Source organism: Malus domestica, chromosome 15, assembly GCF_042453785.1.
Source record: "Malus domestica chromosome 15, GDT2T_hap1".
Lineage (NCBI taxonomy): Eukaryota > Viridiplantae > Streptophyta > Magnoliopsida > Rosales > Rosaceae > Malus > Malus domestica.
Genome location: NC_091675.1, coordinates 24,863,895 through 24,885,658, shown reverse-complemented (window position 1 = coordinate 24,885,658; position 21,764 = coordinate 24,863,895). Strand labels below are relative to the sequence as shown.

Here is a 21,764-nt window from a genome sequence, read left to right as displayed (position 1 = left end):
ATTGTCTAAGCAAAGGAATTTGGTGATTATCTTCCGAAATAATTTTGGGTCTATCTTAGTATTTGCTTCCAAATATTAATGTATGGGTCATTACCCATCACTTGGAAGTATAATATGGGCCCGCTCCCTATCTCTGATAACATGTAGAATTATTAGAGAGGTGGGCTAAGGGCCCACTTTCAACAACACTAATATTGTCCTCAACTTGGTAATTACCACCTGCATAATCCGACATGTGTGAGGTTTTATCACAAAATGTCTCAGTATTAGTTGGAGTGGGGTTAAGATATTTAAACTATTATTTCTTTTTTTCAATGGCCGATATGGGACTCAACATATACCACTTTTAGTTAAATGAGTTTAATAATAATTTTCATGCAAGTGACCTTTTATCACAATGATGGAAAAGTATTGAGTTATTGCATGACGGCGTGGGTTTAAACCATATCGTTAGCTATTTTAACACCTAATATAATAAAATCTATCGTTTGACAAAAAATAAAAAATCCATAGCTAAGAGTGAAACAATAATTTTTCATTGACCTACTTTCCCACGCACGCAAAATTTTCACTTACCTACTATTACAACAATAACTTTCTTTTTCACATACATAACATATATATGTGGTGTGGAAGTTACTAGCTACGTAGACTTAATACGGGATTTGGTTCATAGCCAAATTAGTTTAACAATGTGTTTTGCACATGGACTCAAATATGGAGTATAATGCACTCCGGAACCTATATAAACTCACTTAAATATTAAACCAAAACCAACCCTAAGAATCTTTGGATTTCATACTTGTTTAATTCCCCCGAGACTTTGCAATTCCAAATATAAACTCAACACATGATGGCAGAGTACTGCAACTTGTCATGTTTCTTGTGAGAAAATGAGACATGTATAAGCACAATCGTTGTACGACGGCTTGTGCAGATACTTCATCATGGCAGGCATGCGGAGGTCGGCCTTTTCGAAGTGTGAAGGGGTGTACCTTTTATAACACATGGGAGAGGCCGACTGTAAAGTACTAAGAAACTTTTGGCAGCGTGCATGGTTATAGCTAGCCGTTAAAACTTGGAGTAGGATTCTCTTCACTTTTACTCTTATCTTTTTCTTCTCGTCTCACATTTTGTTTTTTATTTTTATTAAAAAATAATATAAATTGTTAATGTAACTTAATTATAACGGTTCAAATAAGAAGATAAAAAAAAAATTAAGAAAAAAAAGAATCCTCCACTAAAACTTTCACTCCTCCGCAAACAAATGAAACCAAATGGCTGGCTGCAGGTAAGATACGAATAATATATATAGTAGTTTTTTCCAGCAATGTCAGGGGGTTTCGGTTGTAAAGCAGATGAGCTTGTCTCACTGAAAAGATTTAACATTTTGTGTTGGTGAAGTACAAAATGTATTTAAGAGTGAATTTAGAGACAAAGTTGTATAAATTAAATGACATGAAAGTTGATGATTAGATTATTACTTAAGTGTTAATTAATATGTTTATTTCTTATTGATGATACATCATTTAGTTTGTAAATTTAATATACAAATTTAATCTACCAATGATTACTCTATATTAAAAAAAAAGAATTGTAATATGAAAAAAAATATTTTCCAGAACGTGAATGGTGGAGAATTAGAGCAAATTGTCCTCAGCCTGTCTCTCGGTTGCTTGATGTATATAATATTTTGCCTCAACTTGTTACATTATATCTAGGGTTGGTTCGGGTCGGGATCCTGAACCAAAACTCCTTTCCCGAATCCCAAACCAAAACATTTCGGGATGGAATTTTATATCCCGAAACCGAACCGAATATGTGCATTTCCCGAAATTCGGGATTCTCGAAAGTGTTTCGGGATTTTCGGGATACTTCGGGATTGGGCCTTGAAGCCCAAAATGTTGGGCTTTTAAGATTGCAGCTAGTCACTGCCCAAAAAACAAAAAAAATTAAGGTTACACAGCCACTGCCCAGCCCACTTGTTTCAATTTCACAAAGCCACACTAAAGCGCATACCAATGCTGGCAGCAATTGAGAACACCCTTGTCAATTATTGCATTCATGCATATCCTACATGTTTCACCCTCGAAATTGGGATTGTCCTGCACATCATGACAGCAAAATAAAATAAAATAAAAATCTCAAACAGATACGAAACCAAGCAGCTACACTTAGCTTGCGTATCTAAACACACAAATAAGTAGGTCACAATCCACACTAGCTACAAAGCCACATGTAAGAACTCTCTCAAGCAATTGCAGCACCTCATGTAAGAACTCTCTCTCTCTCTCTCTCTCTCTTTGTGAGCAATTTTTATGTTAATTGTAGTTTACCATTGTTTATTTATGTTAAATTTTATAGGTTGTTGCTTGTATATTTTCATATGTTTAATTGGGTTTCTATGAAATGCTATCTGAAGAGTTAAAGAGAGAGAAGGACAAAACCCCAGTGAAAATTAAAAACCCTAACCTGGATTTTGGGACTCAATTGGTTCCTTCCTGCGTCTGCGTGAGTCGTGGAGGATGAGGAGCAGCGTGGATTCGACGGAGGAGTAGAGCGGCAGGAGCACGGGCGGTGAGACTGTTTGTGAGAGTGTGTGTGAGGGAGACTGAGACTGTGAGCAAGTGAGAGCGGAGAGAGTGAGTGAGAGCGGAGCGCAGAGAGTGAGCGAGAGCGGAGCGGAGAGACCGAGAGTGAGTGAGTCCGAGAGATCTGATCACCAACCTAATAAAATGACCTAACTAATGGATGGTTGAATTAGATTTTAACAAATCCAACGGTTCAAGTAATTTCTAATTAAAAATTGAAAATAAATAAATAAATAAATATATATATATATATAATAATCGGTTCGGTTCGGGATTACCGAAAGCTTTCAAAGCTGTGGCCGAATCCCAACCCGAAACTTTCGGGACGGGTTCGGTTTCGGGTACCGAATGTTTCGGGAAATTCGGTTCGGGAATTTTTCGGTCAAATTTCGGGACGGGATCGGGACGGTTCGGGATTTTCGGGAAAAAATTCCACCCCTAATTATATCATTTGAGAAACGTACTATGAATCCATGTACTCATTCTTAAATATACCAATTTATTATATGTAAAATGTACCACCCCCTTTTTTTTTCTTATATAAAATCTATTCATTTTTTTTTCTAATCCATTTTTAAACTTATATGTGTACATTCTTTTTTCTTTGATTTGAAAATGTATCTATGTCAAGTTTAATTGAAGAAATTTACTAATGTTATTAAGCCTAATATCTTTTTTTTTTTGTTGTGATTTTGAAGAATGTACCTATGTTTTGGTACAATAATTTTTTGGTTAATTTTGATGAATGTACCCATGTTTATACACACACATACACAATAGTATATTTATATTTTAATATTTTTAATCCCACAAATTATGATTTTTTATTTAAAATCTCATTAATATAAACAACTATAAATTTCAATTTCTAATTTAAAAAATATAGTAACATACATAGAAATAAATTATCACATTAATTTCAGAGACCTCGATCAAAAATTGAAAACCAACAAGATTTCAGTTAAAGAATATTCATAGTTAGAGACCACATCCAATGTCTCCCTTAAAAGAATTTGGTGGAGTTTGAAAATTTATGTGCGTTCAATGTAGATTTTTAAAGAGTCTATAAAAGCGTTGTGGTGTTTAATTAGGATAAATTCTAATGACTTCTAAACATTCCATGAAGTTCTTAAGGTGCGTTTGTTGCACCAGACTGTCTCGGACTGGACTAGTTTCAGGGACTAAGCTGGATTGGTTTAGACTAGACTAAGATGGACTAGCTTAGTGAAGTGTTTGGTGTAGTGTCGGATTAAGAAGCAGGATAATGAAAACAGTAATGTCACCAGTTTGGTGTTTGCTCAGACTAGGACTACATTATTGTTCTATTGTAATTGCTTTTTTTTTTATTAAAGATATTATTAAAATTAATAATATTGGATGAGAGTGAGATTCAATAAAAACACAAAAACCAAATTTTCTTTCCAATGAAGGAAACATAAATGATTCAAGAGTAGCATTGGATGAACAAAATACACCCATATCCTAAGGTTGTATGATTAACAAGATCTATGGTAAAAGTTGAGAGGTTTGTCGTTAGACGCAGAAAGGGATGATGCCAAGATAGAAATCTCTGTTCAAGTATAATTAGGCTAGATGAATTAGCCATCTGTTTATTTTCATTATATATATAGAGTTGACAGAGAGTTTGAGATGAAACCAAACTCTTCAAATTAAAACATAACAGATAACTAAGAACTAAATACATAAATTACAAAATTCATACTTCCAAGATCGTTGACTCTTTCAAACTAAGTTGAAACATTCTATTGCATGGATTGGATGAGATAAGAGAACCATTTGAATTTAGTTTCGGCAAGCTTAGCTTATCAGGGAATGGAACATCATGGATATAGGCTCAGTAGTTGGGTCCTTTTGGCTTTGCATTTGCATACTTTTTTAGCTACATTTCATTTCATCTGGCCTGCATTTTGGGTAGCAGTTGCACTCTATCTTGTCGTAGAAGTGAGTGTAAATCTCTCTTACCACAGGCAACTTTCCCACTAGAGTTTCAAGTTTCCTAAATGGCTGGTCCAACCTGATACCAAAAAGTAAGTATATGCAAAGACTAGTTCATAAGCCAAAAACAAAAACTTGAAACTATAGCATATGCAAAGATCATTGTCTTCCTCTAGTCTTAACAGTTATAGCTAAGAACTATGATGCAATAGAAAAACCAGCATGAATGGTCTCAACTATTGCATACTGACAAACAGAGCTTCAAGATAAAAGCCATAGCTCAAAAGACTAAATCTGAAATGAAATGCGGCTTTCCGCTTGTGTAGAGTTTCAATACTTCAAATTGAAAAGCCAACTACGAAGCTTAAAATGAAAATTACAATGACAAAGCTCAAACAGCAGCAGGACTACAAAGTACATGCATAATTACTGTATACTAACATAATCAAGAAGGTTAGAACTAGACATGAGTAAGCACCCAAACCTTATTACTAATGATGCTAATCCTATATTCAACTGAAACAAGCACCACGTAGCAGATGTAGTAGAATGTGAATACTGAGCAGTATGAAGAATATGTTCTACACTGTCTAAACCCTCTGAGTGAACCAGTTGTTCAGGTTTTTTACTGTATTAATCATATCAATAGCATATATGAGGGTTTTTATGGTGTTTATCTATATGTAGCCTTGGGATCATATTGAAAAGTAAGCCATAGATGCACTGGAGACCAGTCTCTTTAAACCCGGCAAAACTACTTTAAGGAGAGGTGCTAGCAAATCTGATAGCCATTTCTTGGTTACTTCTCAAAGGGGTATCCTTCTCACTACATTCCAGTTAACTGTTAACCATTTTTCTTTAAAATGATTTTTTTTCTAGTTGTTTCACCCTATAAGCCCTGCCTAGTTTACTCTTACTAAATTGTTCTGGAATATAGGAGATAATGCCTAAGGCATACATAAATTGTAGATATTTCGCTTCACTTACTGTGCCCTGCCTACTTTACCAAGTAATTTTTTCTCACTAGACTATCAATCCAGACCTAATTCAACATCTCGAGGCACAACATGCCAAACATATGATATAACTAGAGATTATTGCTCTATAGTCTATATACAATCCTAAAACATTATAAAGCCATCAAATACTTCATTGCAATTCCCTTTTGACATACCTTAAAGACGTAACATAAACTTAGTGAAGCAAGAAATAGATAATCAATATAAACAAGCATGATTGCAAGACCAGTCATCTGTGGTACTTCATGTTACAAAACATATATGACTTTAACCACAATGTGAAGGGCTACAAAACAGGTAAAGTCACCCATGTTTCTGAGTTTGGATTTGAAAGAAAAGTTGAAATATGAAAAAACCCCAAATTCTAATCTCAATTTGTCCTAAAAATCAAAACCCTAATTTGTTCAAGTACAGAGTTCTATGATTGAAAATTTCTCAAACCCAAAACAACAAAATCAAATAAAGCTCTGTCATATCACGATCTGCAAAACAAATCGATGAAATAAATCGAAGATTTGAAGTTTACCGAACAACTCGGAGCAGATGAGGGAAGACGCAGAGATGAGGCTGAGGAGGACGACGATGAGGGAGCAAGGCAAGGACAACGATGAGGGAAGACGCAGAGATGAGGACGAGCAGAACGAGCGACGTTGGGGGGTTCTTGGACGACTGAATCTCTCGTGGTTTTCTCTGGCTTACGAGTCCGCCCAAAATTGGGGATCCTCGTTAAGAACTGCTAAGGAGGCGTATAATCTGAGCGAGTCCGTGCTAAGGTCATTAAACCCAATCCTGGTGCAGACTAAACAAGGGACTATAGTCTAGTCCAGTCTAGTCATCCCTAATCCGGTCAAACAAACGGGCCCTTAAGGTATTAACCATGACTTAATAGAGTTCATGAAAGTTATGTACTATTCACAAGTTATTGCATTTTGATGATTTCATTAAGGCCTAATTGGATTGTTATTCCCCGTGGTGACATGTTAGTTGGAAAATAGCCTTTGTGGTAAAAAAAAAAAAACTAGGATTTAAGCCTCAGTGGTGAAGTTTGTTAGAATTTATGCCCAAAGTTAAAAATTCTATAAACTTTTTGTTCATTATTAGCACGTGAGCCACACATATTAGGCTAAAACGAAACTCTCTATATACATATTAGGCTAAAACGAAACTCTCTGTTAATTGTTAGCATGTGGGGCTGGCTTACGTGTTAATAATTAACTGAAAGTTCACAAAAATTTTAATTTTAGGCATAAATCCTAACAAACTTCACCACATGGGCTTAAATCCTAGTTTTTTTTTACCACATGGGCTATCTTCCAACTATCCTGTTACCATGAGGACTATTAATTCAATTAAGCATTTCATTAAGGATTTTTATTGCATTTCGAAGATTTTCAACTAAACAAAATAAAGAAAATGAAGGAGGTGCAATGCATGACAGATGACGCTTTATTTCAGTGGTGAAAAACAATAACATTTATGTATCTCAGTGCGGATTTGATTCCCACCGATCTCCATCTCCCTATATATTTAACATTTTAACCTACTAACGCTATCATTTGTTAAAAAAAAGGAGTGTTAGTAACATTTCTCATATATTAAATTGTAGATTTTGATGGATTTTGTTGATGCACAAAATCAGTAGGGACTTTGGTACAACATAAAGTGTTAAGTTTGTGACCTTCGCTAGATTGCTCCGGCCACTAGTGTGGATAAGTATGTAAATGGATAGGGATAGGGAAGCAAACACAAGATGTACGTGGTTCACCCAGATTGGCTATATCCACGGAGTAGAGGAGTTCTCATTAATTGTGAAGGGTTTACACAAGTACATAGGTTCAAGCTCTCTTTTAGTGAGTTCTAGTGAATGATTTAGTACAAATGACATTAGGAAATATTATGAGAGAATGATCTCTATTTATAGAAGAGAGTTTCTAGTTTCATTCTGACATTGACACGTGTCGTGTTATGATTGGCTTCTGATGTTGACACGTGTCGCACTATGATTGGCTTCTGATGTCGACACATGTCGCATTGTGATTGGCCTTCTAGTTTGAGGGAAACTCTTCTGGGTCCTTGACTGTATAACGTTGATCGGTGCTCAGTAGTTTCAAGATTGGTCAAGTATGGTACAAACAGTGCTCCCCTAAGTTCCCGTGTGAGGGAAGCTCCTCGGTTGAGGACTTGGAAGATCCAAGCCATTGAGTAATAAAAAAACTTCTAAGTACCGAAGTGTGGTATCATTTTCACTTACCTTATCTGTCTCATATGTAGATGTGGCATCTTCTCTGGAAGTACTTTTGCTCCATCCAAGGGTGGTATCTTTAACCGATGAAGATGCACAAGGTAATGTATCAATTTCACTTGAAGCTTACTTGTAGTTTCAGGCTTGGTCAAGTGCGATACAAACCCTATAGTAGGAGTCCCCCAAGTCGCCGAGCTAGGAGATTTTCTGAAGGAGGTAACAGACAAGGTAAGCCATCAGACTTCCAAGCAAGCAACCTGGATCAGAGGTTCGACTTCGACTTCCGGTTGATTGTTCTTCTTCTCCTTGTGTCATAAACAACAACAAGGATAAGAAGAAGCAAATGGAGAAGAGATACTTTTGTTTTTAAAGAAGTAACTTTCCACAGGCTTATTCTTGAACTGGGCTGGAGGGTTTTCTGGTTTCCTCTAGAGTATAAGGCCGACTCAAGAATTTGAGGGTCAAAACAAGTCCATCAAATCTAGAGTACGTTTGACCTTGATGATATGAGATACTTTTGTTGTTGACAAAGTAGTGGATGTATTGACACGTGTTCTATTACGCTTGTCTCCACATGCTTCCTTGTATCCTTCTCACTTGCCCTATCTATTCCTTAGGCAGATGTGGTATCTTCTCTAGAAGCATAAGATGTTGAAGATGAGTACTTGAGAGTAATGCCAGGTAAGTAATTAGCCAAGGGGTTCCAGGCAGTCAGTTCATGACTGGAAGCTTGATTCCAAGTGCTGACTGATTGTTCACTTTCTCCTTGTCTTGCAAGTAAGAATAAGGCCAAAGGAAAAGACAAGGAAAAAGCATGATATGGGATACTCTTGCTTTTAACCCTGATGATATGAGATACTCTTACTCTGGTGTGGCTTGTTTGTAGAGGTATTATCGGGGGGAAAAAAACTGAGTATTTCGAGAGACTTTGCTGAGAGTGCCTTCTCGGATGTGAAGAAAAGTTGAGCATTTTTTTTATTTGCAAGTCTGCCAGGCTATGGAAGATGAAGGTCGACATATATAAGAATTGTCCCAACAGTGAGTGGTAATGCTGTTCCTATACCCTTCTCGGTCATAGCAATGTAGTGGGAGCTGCAAGATTCACGTGTTTTAACTTTGTCAGAGCACTTTGAAAAAGTGGTCTGTGGTATCTGGAAAGCTGATGTTATGTGTGAAGATTACAGACAAGCTTTATCTAAGGAAATCTAGCTCTTGAAGTTCGGAGAGCGGTGCCTCTTCAGTTTTCGAACAAGCAATCCTGTCGGGGATCTGGTTCTCGAGATTCGGAGAACAGTGCCTTTTCAATTTTTGAGAAACCAATCCTGTTGGAAGTTTGGCTCTTGAGATTCGAAGAGCGGTGCCTCTTCGATTTTTTAGCAAGTAATCATGTTGGGAATCTGGCTCTTGAGATTCGGAGAGATGTGCCTCTTCGATTTTTGAGCAAGTAATCCTGTTGAGAGTCTAGCTCTCAAGATTCAGAGGGCGGTGCCTCTTCAATTTTTGAGCAAGTAATCCTGTCGGGAGTCTGGCTCTCGAGATTCAGAGAGCTATGCCTCTTTGATTTTTGAGAAAGCAATCTTGTTGGGAGTGTTTTCTCAAATGTGAGTAAAGGTTGGGCATTTTTGCCAGTTTTCCTTGCCACGGAGCACGGAGGTTGACACACATAGGGACTTTCCAGTTATCAAGCAGTGGTGCTGTTCCTTTACCTTTATGGGTAATAGTAGGGTAGCTGGACCTTCAAAATTTATGTGTCTAAACTTTGTCAGAGATCTTTGGCAAAGTTATCTGTGGTACCCGAGGAGCTGATGTTGCGTGTGAGGATTGTCGACATATTTTACTCAGGAAAATCTGTTTCTCGAAATCCGGAGAGTGGTGTCTCTTCGATTTTTGAACCAACGACCCTGTTGCCCTTTCTTTTATAAGGGCACCAATTATGTGCAAGAAGTATGTTCAGAGAGTCATTGCTTGTAGGAATTTTCCCTTTACTTCAAAGATTTATTGCACCTCATTTCTCCTTCATCATTTTTGAGAATGTCTAGCCCATCCGACCGTTGTTTTGACTTGAACTTTGATGAAGAGGCAGCCATGCTTTCTCAAGACAACATATGATGCCCATCCTTCTTATCCCTTACTGGTCCTCTTACCGTTGGAGACTCTGTGATGAAGAATGATATGACCACTGCGGTGGTGGCCAGGAACCTTCTCACTCCCAAAGATAACAGACTACTTTCCAAACGGTCTGATGAGTTGGCTGTTAAGGATTCTCTGGCTCTCAGTGTTCAGTGTGTAGGTTCTGTGTCTAATATAGCCCAACGCATATTTGCTTAAACCCGCCAAGTTGAATCATTGGCGACTGAAGTGATAAGTCTCAAACAGGAGATCAGAGGTCTCAAGCATGAGAATAAACAGTTGCACATGCTCGCACATGACTATGCTACAAACATGAAGAGGAAGCTCAACCAGCTGCAGGAATCTAATGGTTAGATTTTACTTGATCATCAGAGGTTTGTGGGTTTGTTCCAAATGATGGTCAGATTTTACTTGATCATCAGAGGTTTGTGGGTTTGTTCCAAAGGCATTTATTGCCTTCGCCTTCTGGGGTTGTACCGTGTAATGAAGCTCCAAATGATCAACCTTCGGTGCCTCCTCCTTCTAGGGTTCTACCTAGTACTAAGGCTCCGAATAATCACCCTCCGGTGCCTTCTCTTTCTGGGGCTCTGCAGACTGCTGAGACTTCTTCTGAGCAAACTTTGTGAAGGCTCCCTCTTGTTTGTTTATTTTGATTCATATATATGTACATATTTGTAACTTAGCTGAGATATCAATAAACAAGCTTTGCTTCATTTCAACGTATTGTGTTAAATACACCAAGGCTTTCTTCATTAAGTTCTTTAAGTTTTTTCTTTTGTTGAAGTTTGTATGTTGAAGCTTTGTAAGTGTAGCATGTATGTTGAGGTAGTGCTCCTTTAATTTCCCGAGTGAGGAAAACTTCTTGGTTAAAGACTTGAAAAATCCAAGTCACTGAGTGGTCGTGAGACTTCCGAGTATCAAGGTGCAGTTGCATATGGTAGGAGTCCCCCAAGTCTCCAGTCGAGGGAGTTGACGAATGAGGCATTTCCTTTCTAAGTGGTAGCCCAAAACTCCTTTTTCATATACATTTGTTATGAAAGTTGTTAGGCCCAAAGAAGAGGAGGCCTAGGCGATTTTTTTTCTTCCGAATTTCCGAATTTCCGAATTTTTGAAATTTCGAATTTCCGAAAAAAAAAAATATATATATATATATATATTTAAGCTTTGTAGTTGAAGCTTTGAGGTTGAAGCTTTATTGGGTACCATGAATTGATTTTGCTTCACACTTTCTTGATCAAGATAGTGTGAAGCTTTTGTAGGTGAAGCTTTTGTGTTGAAACTTTTGTAGGTGAAGCTTTTATGGGTGAAGCTTTTATGATGGGTGAAGCTTTTGTTGATGAAGCTTTTGTTGATGAAGCTTTTGTAGGTGAAACTTTTGTGGTGGGTGAAGCTTTTGTTGGTGAAGCTTTTGTAGGTGAAGTTTTTGTGGTGGGTGAAGCTTTTGTAGGTGAAGCTTTTGTGGGTGAAGCTTTTGTTGGTGAAGCTTTTATTGGTGAAGCTTTTGTGGTGGGTGAAGCTTTTGTAAGTGAAGCTTTTGTGGTGAGTGAAGCTTTTGTGGTGAGTGAAGCTTTTGTGGATGAAGCTTTTGTTGGTGAAACTTTTATGGGTGAAGCTATTGTGGGTGAAGCTTTTGTGGTGGGTGAAGCTTTTGTGGATGAAGCTTTTGTTGGTGAAACTTTTATGGGTGAAGCTATTGTTGGTGAAGTTTTTGTGGGTGAAGCTTTTATGTTGAAGCTTTGTAGGTGAAGCTTTGGAGTTGAAGCTTTTGTTGGGTAGCATGAATTGATTTTTCTTCACACTATCTTGATCAAGATAGTGTGAAGCTTTTAAGAATTTGTAATTGTCCTCCATTGATGAAGGTTTTGTTGGTGAAGCTTTTGTGGTGAAGCTTTTGTTAGTGAAGCTTTTGTGGTGAAGCTTTGTTGGTGAAGCTTTGGAGTTGAAGCTTTGTAGGTGAAGCTTTTGTGTTGAAGCTTTTGTAGGTGAAGCTTTGGAGTTGAAGCTTTATAGGTGAAGCTTTTGTGTTGAAGCTTTTGTAGGTGAAGCTTTGGAGTTGAAGCTTCGTAGGTGAAGCTTTTGTGTTGAAGCTTTTGTAGGTGAAGCTTTGGAGTTGAAGCTTTGTAGGTGAAGCTTTGGAGTTGAAGCTTTTGTTAGGTAGCATGAATTGATTTTGCTTCACACTATCTTAATCAAGGTAGTGTGAAGCTTTTGAGAATTTGTAGTTGTCCTCCATTATTGAAGCTTGTTTATACCATATTTAGGGCCTCGTATTTAGATCTCATATAAATACTCGATGGACTTAAATGTAATTATGTGGTAAAGGAAAGGGCAAATATGTAATAAGTAAAGAGTCCTTATTCTATAAAAGAACCCCTCACCCTCACAATTAGGGGAGGCCATTTCTTAAGGCTATTTCATCCTCTCAAAGCTTTCACATCACATTCTCTCCCTCACAAATACTCTCAGATAAATACAATTAGTGTGGACGTAGCCCAAACCTTGGGGTGAACCACGATACATCTTGTGTCATTTACATTACTTGCAGATTCACGATCGGATTTATGTTGTTCCAAGACCTCCGATTTTGTGCATCAACATTTGGCGCAGTCAGTGGGAAACGATACAAAAAACTATGTCGGTTCTCTTTCATTTTTTCACCACCACCGTGAATCTGAAAAATCTGCAAAAGACCCTGACCAGAGCTCATATTCTGTCTTTCTCTCTTTTTCTCGCGAACACTTTCTTTCCCTGAGTAATTTCGTCGAGCACTTGGGGTGCAATACTACGAAACCCACGAAGGCCAACAAGGCAACCGTCTTAACATTTGCCGAGAAATGCAAGAGTTTACTATCTTCCAATTAGCAAGGGCAACTCAATGCCATCAAACCTGATGCTAAAGGAAGCAAGGAGGACATATACACATCAAAGGTTAAGTACATCTGCAAAAGAGGGAAGCCATACCTTTGGGTGCCCGAAAAGGAGTTGCATAATGTGGAAAAAGACAAAACCCAAGCAAGCACAGGTTCAACCTTACTCTCATTCACACCCAATTCCAATTATCATTTTCCACACATGGAACCCATGACATAGCAACAGCAGCAATCAGCAGGAGGGCGACTTGGACGCCATCCAAGAGCTCATCGACTCCAGCACCAATGCCGATTTCACTGACATCGACGGCCACACCGCCCTTCATGTCGCCGCTTGCCAGAGCCAAACCGACGTTGTCCAGCTCTTGCTCTAAAGAGGCGCCGAGGTCGACTTGTGTGATTGTTGGGGCAGCACACCTCTTGCAGATGCAATTTATTACAAAAACGATGATGTGATCAAACTTTTGGAGGATTACAGTGTTAAACCTCCAATGGCTCCAATAAGCCATTAGTCGAAGCTCCTCAAGAGCACCCCAAGAGCCTCTTATGAAGGAGAAGGAGTTTCTAGTGAGTTGATTGAAGATTCAAAATTCGTTCATCTAAATGCAGATGAAATGATATTTAGTCCACCTGCTTTGTTATTGTTGGGGTTTGAAGTGGAAGAAGTTGAGAAGATCCAACAGTTTTTGAAACAGCTAGACGAAGAATTCCTTAAGTGCAAAGGAAGTCATTAAATGCAAGGAGCTGGGTTGACCGCATCTCCCCAGCAGCCTCATCTTTCTTCCACCGCCAAATCTGACCTCGCCATACCTCTCCTCGCCTCCGACGTCGTTCTCTACAATCCCTCCGACCTTACCACCTGGGTCGACCCCCCCTCACAGAGTTCAACCACCAGCCCCTCATCTCCACTAACTGAACCTCGAAACATGGTGGTCATTCGAATCCCAAAATATGGTTCATTAACATTTGTGCATCAGCTATTACATTTCTCCAGATAGCTTTCTCCAGATCTCACAGATTTTACAGTTGGAGTACACAAGCTAGTGTTCAGACGCAGTAGAAAGAAAAAGCAAAAAGAAGATAGCACATGGAGTTTGGAGCAGTTGAAGACGGGACCCAAGGTGGTAAAGAGGACCTTGTCGACAGAAAAATCAGAGAAGAGAGCACATGGCAGACAACGCAAAAGAAAAAGAGAAAGTAAAGCAGAAAAGGAAAAGAGAAAAGAAGAAACGGGGCAAAATTATAAGGTTCCTATTATTACGATTCCTTTTGTCTATCAGGTGAAGAGATAGAGAGAGTACGACGGAAAGCAGAAAGCAAAAGTAAGAAATAAACATCCCACCAGAATGATGTGATTTATTTTTATTATCTTTTGGAGACATCTGTATAAACCCCATCAGATGGTAATATGTATAAACCCCATTAGAGGGTAATAATAATAATAATAAATAAATAAAAAAAACAAAACGGCAAAGCCTAAAACAAATGGGCTGGCATGTTGTGGAGTGCGAAGGCCCATAAGCCTGAAATAGCACTAACCAGGTCATCAAAAGTACGCCCAGTACTCCACAATTATTCGGCAACCCGCCGCTATTACCACCAACCAAGTGATCAAAAGTACGCCCAGTACTCCAAAATTATTCGGCAACCTGCCGCTATTACCACCAACCAGGTGATGAAATGTACAACCCGTACTCTAATATCATTTGGCAACTAGCCATTCATGCCACCAACCAGGTGATGAAATGTACAACCCGTACTCTCCTTCATGCCACCAACCAGGTGATCAAAAGTACGCCCAGTACTCCAAATTTTACATGAGCATTACTCATGTCATTCATATATAAACATTCATGAGCATCACTCATGACAATCATACATAAACATTCATAACCATTATTCATGTCAACATTCATGAGCATCACTCATGACAACATCCATGAGCATCACTCATGTTAATCAACATAAACATTCATGAGCATCACTCATGTCAAACAGCTTCAAAAGCTTCATTTACAGATCTCTAGCTTCAAAAGCTTCATTTACAAAAGCTTCAGCTGCGAAAGCTTCATTTACAGAGCTCTAGCTTCAAAAGCTTCATTTACAGAGCTCTAGCTTCAAAAGCTTCATTTACAAAAGCTCCAACTTTGAAAGCTTCATTTATAGAGCTCTAGCTTCAAAAGCTTCATTTACAGAGCTCTAGCTTCAAAGCTTCACTTGCAAAGCTTCACCTACAAAGCTTCAGTGCAGGGTATACAAATACCACCTCCGAACGACCGCCACTTCGGCCCATACATGGATTCAATTTGAAGTCTCCAGCTAACAGACTCTATTGACCGAAGACTTAGGGGACTACATTATGTACCATATATTGGGCCTCAACTGGGCCTCATAAAAAATACTTGGGGGACTCTAGCCCATCACTTATGTATTGGGGAGCGAGCCCTTATTCTATAAAAGGGACTCCCTGACTATCATTACAGAACATCGCCGCTTACTGAGCAACCGCCTCGCCGCAAGCATCACTTATGTATTGATGAGCAAGCCCTTATTTTATAAAAGGGATTCCCTCACCTTCATTAGAGAGCAATGCCGCCAGCTCAGCAACCGCCTTGCCACGAGCATCACTCCTAACCCATCACTTATGTATTGAGGAGCGAGCCCTTATTCTATAAAAGGGACTCCCTCACCATCATTAGAGAGCATCGTTGCCTACTGAGCAACCGTCTCACCGCGAGCATCAACTCTAGCCCATATATATGTATTGAGGAGCGAGCCCTTATACTATAAAAGGGACTCCCTCACCTTCAAACGCCACAAGCCGAGCCAACCAAGGAAACATAAGCTACGAGCCGAGCAGCCTCGCAGCGTGTGCTACTTCTAGCTGAGCGTCATTTCAGATTGAGCACTGCCTTATATCAAGCATTAGTTCAAGACAACATCTAGTTACTTCGGCCCACACATGGACTGAATTTCAAGTCTCTAGCCAAAAGACTCTCTTGACTGAAGACTTGGGGGACTACTGTTTATACCATATTTAGGGCCTCGTATAAATACTCGAGGGACTTATATGTAATTATGTGGTAAAGGAAAGGGCAAATATGTAATAAGTGAGGAGTCCTTATTCTATATAAGAACCCCTCACCCTCACAATTAGGGGATGCCATTTCTTAAGGCTACTTCATCCTCTCAAAGCTCTCGCATCACATTCTTTCCCTCACAAATACTCTCAGATAAATACAATCAGTATAGACTTAGCCTAAACCTTGGGGTGAACCACGATACATCTTGTGTCATTTACATTACTTGCAGATCCACGGTCGGATTTACGTTGTTCCAAAACCTCCGGTTTTGTGCATCAACAAAACTTTTGTTGGTGAAGCTTTTATTGGTGAAGCTTTTGTGGTGAAGCTTTGTTGGGTACCATGAATTGATTTTGCTTCACACTATCTTAATCAAGATAGTGTGAAGCTTTTGAGAATTTGTAGTGGTCTTCCATTGATAAAGCTTTGTTGAATTTCCCATTTTTTTTTTTTTGGGAAAATTAGAAATTTGAAAATATGGGAGAGACAACATATACAAATTTTGCTTCCACACTGTTGAGCAAGAGATTGTGATGCAAGCCACACATTCTAGTAGTCGAAGGTTTGGAAGAACCATATAAATTGAATTTGCTTCGAGCAGTCTTGATCAAGAGTGTGTGAAGCTTTCTATGAGTTGTAGTTGCCCTTAATTGATGAAGCTTTTGTTGGCACCAAAAATTGGTTTTGCTTTATACTATCTTGATTAAGAGTGTGTGAAGCTTTTGAGAGTTGTGGTTGAACTCCTTTGATGAAGCTCTTGTTGGCACCATAAATTAGTTTTTCTTCACACTATCTTGATCAAGAGTGTGTGAAGCTTTTGAGAATTATGGTTGCCCTCCATTGATTAAGCTCATGTTGGCACCATAAATTAGTTTTGCTTCACACTGTCTTGATCAAGAGTGTGTGAAGCTTTTAAGAATTGTGGTTGCCCTCCATTGATGAAGTTCTTGTTGGCACCATAAATTGGTTTTGCTTCACATTGTCTTGATCAAGAGTGTGTGAAGCTTTTAAGAATTGTGGATGAACTCCTTTGATGAAGCTCTTGTTGGCACCATAAATTGGTTTTGCTTCACACTGTCTTGATCAAGAGTGTGTGAAGCTTTTGAGAATTGTGGTTGCCCTCCATTGATGAAGCTCTTGTTGGCACCATAAATTGGTTTTGCTTCACACTGTCTTGATCAAGAGTATGTGAAGCTTTTAAGAATTATGGTTGAACTCCTTTGATGAAGCTCTAGTTGGCACCATAGCTCTAGTTGGCACCATAAATTGGTTATGCTTCACACTGTCTTGATCAAGAGTGTGTGAAGCTTTTGAGAATTGTGGTTAAACTCCTTTGATGAAGCTTTTGTTGGCACCATAAATTGGTTTTGCTTCACACTATCTTGATCAAGAGTGTATGAAGCTTTTGAGAATTATGGTTGCCCTCCATTAATTAAGCTCTTGTTGGCACCATAAATTGGTTTTGCTTCACACTGTCTTGATCAAGAGTGTGTGAAGCTTTTGAGAATTGTGGTTAAACTCCTTTGATGAAGCTCTTGCTGGCACCATAAATTAGTTTTGCTTCACACTGTTTTGATCAAGAGTGTGTGAAGCTTTCTACGAGTTGTAGCTTTTGCATTGTTACAGAGGAGAAATGTCTGGAGCAGATGCAAGAGGGCTGAATACCTAGATCTTCGTATGCCATGCACTGAAGTTGTTGTTGGCTTGCAATAAGATTTTGTTAGTGACTATAACTCTTGTTGGGCATAAGTGCTCCCCTAGTTAAGTTGTCAAGCTTGAGGGTTTTTGATTATTTGTGAATGCTAGGAGTTTACATGTACAAGTTGTATCGCTCGTTTTCTGGTAGGTGGAATGAATGGTGAGTTGCTTTCATCACTTGGTTGGTGGTACGAAGGTGGGTTCCTTCATCACCTTTCATCACATTTCATCACCTGGTTGGTGGCACGAGGATGAGTTCTTTCTTCACCTGGTTGGTTGCATGAATGGCAAGTTGCCAAATGATATTAGAGTACGGGTTGTACATTTCATCACTTGATTAGTGGCATGAAGGAGAGTACATGTTGTACATTTCATCACTTGGCTGGTGGCATAAAGATGAATTCATTCTTCACCTGATTGGTGGCATGAGTGGCAAGTTGCCAAATGATAGTACGGGTTGTACATTTCATCACCTGGTTGGTGGCATGAAGGAGAGTACGAGTTGTACATTTCATCCCCTGGTTGGTGGCATGAATGGCAAGTTGCCAAATGATATTAGAGTACGAGTTGTACATTTCATCACTTGGTTGGTGGCATGAAGATGAGTTTCTTCTTCACCTGGTTGGTGGCATGAGTGGCAAGTTGCCAAATGATATTAGAGTACGGGTTGTACATTTCATCACCTGGTTGGTGACATAAGGGAGAGTACGGGTTGAACATTTCACCACCTGGTTGGTGGCATGAAAGAAAGTATGGGTTGTACATTTCATCACCTGTTTGGTGGCATGAAGATGAGTTCCTTCTTCATATTTCATCATCTGGTTGGTGAGAATAAGGGTAAGGTGTAAGTTGCACACTTCATCCCCCTGTTGTAAGTTGCACACTTCCGCAGCCATGGTGCTTGGTGCTGCCAACAATTCAACCTGAATTTTTCCCCCAATCTTGTCTTCCACCGCTGAGGCGAGGCGAGCCAAAACATCTACATGACTGTTTGCCGCTCGAGGAATTTAGGTTATCTGGTAGTGGAAGTGCTTGAGCAACAATTGTGTTTGTGCCAGATATGCTGCCATGGAGCTATCCTTAGCGTCAAAGTTGTTGGTGACCTGGTTAACCACCAATTGGGAGTCATTGAATATATCAATTCGTTTAACCCCAAGGTGTTTGGCCAAACGTAAGCCTGCTAGGAGGACTTCATATTCAGCCTCATTGTTCGACGCCTTGAATTTGAAACGAAGAGCATACTCCATCACCACTTTGTCAAGGGTCGTAACGACTAGTCCTGCTCCACAACCCTGTTGGTTGGACGAGCCATCAACATATAGACTCCATGCTGGGGCTGTTGGTTTTATTTTCTGAGCTTCCGAGGGTAATGAAACCACTTCTTTAGGCGTAAAAACAATGTTAACAGGATATATAAAGTCAGCGATGAAATCTGCCACTGTTTGGCCCTTCTCAGCTGGCTTTGGTTGGTAGGAGATGTCAAACTCACCCAATGCTATCGCCTATTTTATCATTTGCCCCGAAGTGTAAGGATTTTGGAGTATCTGTCGAAAATGATGATTGGTAAGCACGATGATAGAGTGTGCTTGGAAGTAAGGGCAAAGTTTTCGAGCAAACATGACCAATGCTAGAGCCAATTTCTCAATGTTGGAGTATTGTGTCTCTGCATCTTGTAAGGCCTTGCTAGCATAGTAGACATGCCGTTCGACATTACCATCATTTCGAATGAGAATGAAACTTACTGCTGAAGTCGATACCAACAGATAGATAATGAAAGTGTCACCAACCTCAGGTTTGAAGAGCAGAGGGGCTTTACTCATGTAGTCTTTAAGGTTCTTGAATGCCTCGGCACATTCATCAGTCTATGTAATGTACTTCTTACTTACCTTTAAGTGCTTTGAAGAAATGAGCATATCTGTCTGTGGCCTTAGAGATAAACCTAGTTAAGGCTGCCACCTTGCCAATAAGACTCTGAATGTCTTTTGAAGTTACCGGTTCCTTCATGTCGAGGATTGCTTTGATCTTCTCGAGATTAGCCTCAATGCCTCGTTGACTTATCATGAAGCTTAAAAATTTGCCCGAGCCTATGCCGAAGGCACATTTGTTGGGATTCAACCTCATTCGATACCTCTTCAGAATGGTGAAAGTTTCAAATAGGTTAGCGATGTGTTGGTTAGCATGTTTGCTCTTGACTAGCATATCATCAAAGTAAACTTCTATGCTCTTCCTAATCTGTTCGGCGAACATTGAATTGACTAGTCTCTGATAAGTCGCTCCTGCATTCTTTAGGCTGAAAGGCATGACTTTATAGCAATATAGTCCCCTGTCAGTAGTGAAGGCTGTGTGTTCTTGGTTCGGAGGGTTCATGAGGATTTGATTGTATCCTGAGTAAGCATCCATGAAGCTCAGGAGTTCACACCCTGCCGTAGAGTCTATAAGTCTATCAATGAGAAGAAGAGGAAAGTTATCCTTCGAGCATCCTTTGTTTAGGTCATTGTAGTCGACACACATTCTCCACAAGACCTTTTTGAGCAAGAGACTTTCTTTGATCGGATTTTTCTTAACAAGGACCAAATTTGCTACCCATGTTGGGTAATTGACTTCCCGGATGAAGCCTATGCCTTTGAGATTTTCAACTTCTGCCTTCATTGCTTCGTATCGTTCAACGTCATAAGATCTTCATTTCTGTCTCACCGGCTTGGTCTTGGGGTCAATACTCAAGCGATGACATATGATATCGGGAGAGATGCCTGGCATGTCCTCGTATGACCAGGCGAAGACCTCAGTGTTCTCTTGCAAAAAAGAGATCAATGCCAACCGAATGGGTGGTGACAAGGTGGTGCCAATCTTCACCATGCGATCTGGATAATTTTTTGAGATAGAAACCTTTTCCAACTCTTCAGTGGGTTGTGCTTGCTGGGTGAAAGAGTTGTCTCGAGGATCGTCGGGTTGACTGTTGCCACCGTGAAGATCCAAGTTGGCTTCGTTCAGGCTGGTCTTCATGACTTGGTCATGTATAGAAAGGGTTTCCTTGGGCACAGGCAGGTGTTGTTACTTGACCGAAGTGTTGTAACATGACCGTGCACTAAGTTAATCTCCTCTGATTAACCATTGCCATAGGGGGTTGGAAATTTCATCAACAACATATGTGTGGATACCATGGCTTTAAGATCATTGATGCCTGTGCGTCCAAAGATGACATTCTATGCCGTTGGGCAATCAACCACTAGGAAATTAGTGGTAATGGTAGCTGTGTAAGGGCATGTACCAATGGTGAAAGGTAAATGTATGCTCCCTAAAGGTTGCACGATATCACCGGAGAAGCTTATTAGAGGAGAAATCGAGCGATTGAGCAAGTGTTCAGCGACATTAAGTGCCCTGAAAGTTTTAGCAAACATGATTTTGACCGAAGCCCCCATGTCTACTAGGATTCGTCATAATTTAAAGTTGGCTATGTGAGCTTCCACGATCAGTGGGTCATTGTAAGGGTAGATGATACCTCTTTCTTCCTTAGGGTAGAAACATATTGGATCCCAGTTAGGCTTTTGAGACTGGCCTCCATTGATGTCTTCCACGTGAAATACTTGGTGACCAGGCCTTAAAGCTTGTTCGCTATTTTTCATGGCTCTGTTGGAAGATTCAGATATGGGTGTGCCGCCGCTTATGGAATAAATCACATTCACTTGGCGTTGGTTACGGTTATCCCTTGAAGGATGAAAAAGGAATTGATCAATTTTTCCTTCACGCGCCAAAGCTTCAATATGATCACAAATGGTGATACACTTCTCGCCGTCATAGCCGTTATGCTCGTGGTAGCAGCAAAACATGCCCGTGTTCTTCGTGGGCTTGTAACCCGACTGCCTCAGCATTGGCTTCGGTATCAGATGTGCTATGCTGGGGTAAATGGCCACGCATGTGGCGTTCAAAGGTATGTATGTCTCATACCTTGGAGTAGAGCTTGTCCTGACACGTGCTTAGCCCACTGTGTTGACTGCCTGGGGGCGGGCATTATCGTGGCGATACCCTTGGTTATCGCGATAGTGTCCCTTACTCCTTTTACTAAAATGAGACTGGTGAAGATGGAAATCTTTCCTTTTGCCCTGAGGTTGATATGTCTGTTGACTTGGTGAAGTATTAAGTAAGGCAGGGGGAGGCATCGTTGCTGTTTGGAAGGT

At 39.7% G+C, this 21,764-nt stretch overlaps 1 long non-coding RNA gene across 1 annotated transcript; it reads right to left on the bottom strand.

The window, feature by feature from the left end:
* Positions 1-1,991: 1,991 nt before the first annotated feature.
* Positions 1,992-2,613, bottom strand: LOC139192320 (uncharacterized). The gene is made up of 2 exons (XR_011576383.1): positions 2,473-2,613; positions 1,992-2,105 (listed from the first exon to the last, which is right to left on the bottom strand). It is a non-coding gene; the product is annotated as an uncharacterized lncRNA (long non-coding RNA).
* Positions 2,614-21,764: the final 19,151 nt, after the last annotated feature.